This window comes from Phodopus roborovskii, unplaced genomic scaffold (genome assembly GCF_943737965.1).
Source record: "Phodopus roborovskii unplaced genomic scaffold, PHOROB, whole genome shotgun sequence".
NCBI lineage: Eukaryota > Metazoa > Chordata > Mammalia > Rodentia > Cricetidae > Phodopus > Phodopus roborovskii.
Genome location: NW_026126412.1, coordinates 1,302,014 through 1,305,978, shown reverse-complemented (window position 1 = coordinate 1,305,978; position 3,965 = coordinate 1,302,014).

Below are 3,965 nucleotides of genomic sequence, written 5' to 3'. Positions count from 1 at the left end.
GAGGCTACAATTACCTTAATACCCAAACCACACAAAGACACAACTAAGAGAGAGAACTACAGACCAATCTCCCTCATGAACATTGATGCAAAAATACTCAACAAAACACTAGCAAATCAAATCCAAGAATACATCAGAAAACTCATCCACCATGATCAAGTAGGCTTCATCCCAGAGATCCAGGGATGGTTCAACATAAGAAAATCTATCAATGTAACCCATCATATAAGCAAACTTAAAAAGAAAAACCACATGATCATCTCAGTAGATGCTGAAAAAGTCTTCAACAAAATCCAACATCCCTTCATGATAAGGGTCTCAAAGAGATAACAGAAACATACCTAAAGATAATAAAGGCAATAAACAGGAAGGCAACAGCCAACATCAAACTAAATAAAGAGAAGCTCACAATTCCTTTAAAATCAGGAAAGAGACAAAGGTGTCCACTCTCTCCACATCTCTTGAAGTTCTAGCTAGAATGGTAAGATAACAAAAGGAGATTGAGAGGATACAAATTGGAAAGGAAGAAGTCAAACTTTCACTATTTGCAGATGATATGATAGTTTACATAAGAAACCTGAAAAATTCAACCAGGGAACTCCTACAGCTAATAAACACCTTCAGTAAAGTAGCGGGATACAAGATTAACTAAAAAAAAAAAAAGCAACAACAACAAATATCAGTAGCCCCACTGTATATGCACAATCGGCTGAGAAAGAAATCAGAGAATTGTTACTGTTTACGACAGCCACAAACAACATAAAATATCAATATCTTGGGGTAACTCTATTCAGTGAAAGACCTGTATGACAAGAACTTTGAGTCTTTAAAGAAAGAAATTAAAGAAGATACCAGAAAATGGGAAGATCTCCCATACTCATGGATAGGTAGGTTCAACATAGTAAAAATTGGAAATCTTACCAAAAGCAATCTAAAGATTCAATGTAATTCCCATCAAAATCCCAAAACGATTCTTCACTGACCTTTAAAGGATAATACTCAAATTTATATGGAAAATCAAAAGACCCAGGATAGCCAAAACAACCCTGTACAATAAAGGAACTTTAGGAGGAATCACCATCCCTGACTTCAAGCTCTACTATAGAGCTATTGTCCTGAAAACAGCTTGGTATTGGCACAAAAATAGACAGGTAGACCAATAGAATCAAATTGAAAATCCTGATATTAACCCACACACCTACATATACCTGATTTTTTGACAAAACAGCTAAAATTATACAATGGAAGGAGGAAAACATCTTCAACAAATAGTGCTGGAACAACTGGATGATGGTGTGTAGCAGACTGCAGATAGACCCATGTCTATCTCCATGCACAAAATGCAAGTTCAAATGGACCAAAGACCTCAGCATAAATCCAGCAACACTGAACCTCTTAGAAGAGAAATTGGGAGGTACCCTTGAACAAATTGGTACAGGAGACTGCTTCCTGAACATAACACCAGTAGCACAGACACTGAGAGCAACAATTAATAAATGGGACCTCCTGAAACTGAGAAGCTTCTGTAAGGCAAAGGACACAGTGGATAAGGCCAAACGGCAGCCCACAGACTTGGAAAAGATCTTCACCAACCCCACCAGACATAGGGCTGGTCTCCAAAATATACAAAGAACTCAAGAAACTAGTCACCAAAACACCAGATAACCCTATTAAAAAGTGGGCTACAGAACTAAATAGAGAATTCTCAATAGCGGAATCTTAAATGGCTAAAAGACACATAAGCAATTGCTCAACATCCTTATCCATCAGGGAAATTCAAATCAAAACAACTCTGAGATACCATATTACTCCTGTCAGAATGGCTAAAACCAAAAACACCAAGGAAAGTTTATGCTGGAGAAGATGTGGAGAAAGGGAAACACTCCTCCATTGCTGGTGGGTGTGCAAACTTGTACAGCCACTTTGGAAATCAGTATGACAGTTCCTCAGGAAAATGGGATAGAGTGTACCTCAAGAGCCAACAATTCCACTCTTTGGCATATACCTAAAGGATGCACATTCAAACAACAAAGACACCTGTTCAACTATGTTCATAGCAGCATTATTCATAATAGCCAGAACCTGAAAGCAACCTAAATGCCTATCAACTGAATGGATAAAGAAGATGCAGTACATTTACACAATGCAATACTACTCAGCAGAAAAAAAAACATTGAAATATTGAAATTCACAGGCAAATGGATGGAACTAGAAGAAACCATCTTGAGTGAGGTAACCCAGACACAGAAACAGAAACATGGTATGCACTCACTTATATATGGATATTAGACATAGAGCAAAGGATTGCCATCCTACAATCCACACCTCCAGAAAAGCTAGGAAACAAAGAGGAACCTAAGAGAGACATACATGGTCCCCCGGAGAAGGAGAAAGGGACAAGATCTCCTTACTGTTCTTTTTGAAGATGACTGGCCCTATATTTTGGGGGCCCACAGGTTCAAGAATTCAGGCTGGGGAGTGAAAGCCTCTAGGGAAGATCCTAGAAAATGACAAGGGGTACCAGGTAAAAAGAGTCAGGGAGGCCTCCTCTAGCTCCCACTAGTGTTCTGCTGACTTGGATTGCGGGTCTTAAGCAGCACACATTTTGGCATGACCTGCAGAGATACCATATTAAAAAGAGGCAACCCTCATAAGCCCTATACATGGTCCAACTCAGACATCTAATGAATGCCAAGACAGGAGTCAGCATGGAGATTGTATGTGAGATTAAGAGAATGTTCTGGGTGGAAGAGCTGCCTACCAACTCTCTTGGTGTTAAGGAAGATGACACAGTGGGCCCCCAGCTAAATAAGGTTCCTGCGATGGGAAATCTTTATGAGCCAAGAGGCAGGGGGAGTAGCTCCTGATGTTGGCCCAGCCTGGTTCACAATCTGAGTCCATGTCACATCACTGTCCCTGCTTTGTGTTTTCACCAACACCAAATCCATTCACTAAAACACCTCAATGGAACTTAAGGACATTATCCAATTAGGTGTTCACCCGAAAGAAGTAGAATTTAGGCACATTAGCCAGCTTAAATACATTTGGGTTTGGCTCACAATCTAATGTTTCCATTGCAGATGGTATTTAATAAATCACCTTAAAAAGTACTTAGTAGTAGTAATCATTAGCATAACGCTTACTGAGGCTTGTGGGAATCTCTTCAGGATGCACAGCTAATCCTTGTCCTTAATTTCTCAGTGAAGATGCAAAACTGTAGTAAGCAGAAGTGCTATTTCCAAAGTTTCTGCTGGCACTTGCATTACAGCAGAAGAGCTGGTCCCAGATCTCTGTCCCAGATAGACTACCCCCCTCCCAAGGACTCTTGACCTCGGGTCTGGCAAAATAGGATGAAAGAGCATGTTTGAAGGTTGTGCTGTGTCTTGAGGTACCATCCTCTTAAGTGGCAAGCACAAAGGCTTTTATTTTGCTTATGAAAAGCTTGGGTATCTATCTGTTCACTGCCTGGAAGTGTCCCAGATGAACAAAGTTCTACTCAATGGACCCCGGGTTTGATGAAGGGAAAGTTTTGTGAAAGTGTGAGAAACTGTGAAACTTTTGCACCCAGCCTGTCTCTCCAACCACAGAATGTGAGCTTAAGGAAGCCTCTTTAAGATGAGACCTGGAGGGAAGTGGGAGGAGCTCCCCAGTTTCCATGAAGGAAGGAACCTCAGGAGGGAAGGCTCCAGAAGGAAATGGGGGAAGGTGAACCCAAGTGGGAGTGGATGCAAATGCACGGGCCACTAGCAGCTGCTACCACAGACCACACTGCGCCCAATGGTGCTGTCCTGGGAGGGTCCAGAGCAGGGTGAGATTGCACCTAGTTGGTGACGGTAGTGTAAGTGAAGGTGTCTCACAGAAAGTTCCAGATACAGCCCAGATACGGGCCTGCTTCTTGGGCCCGCCCCTTGCAGTGTTCGTCCCGCCCATCCAGTTCACCATACTGCGCAGGCGCTGCGTGGGGG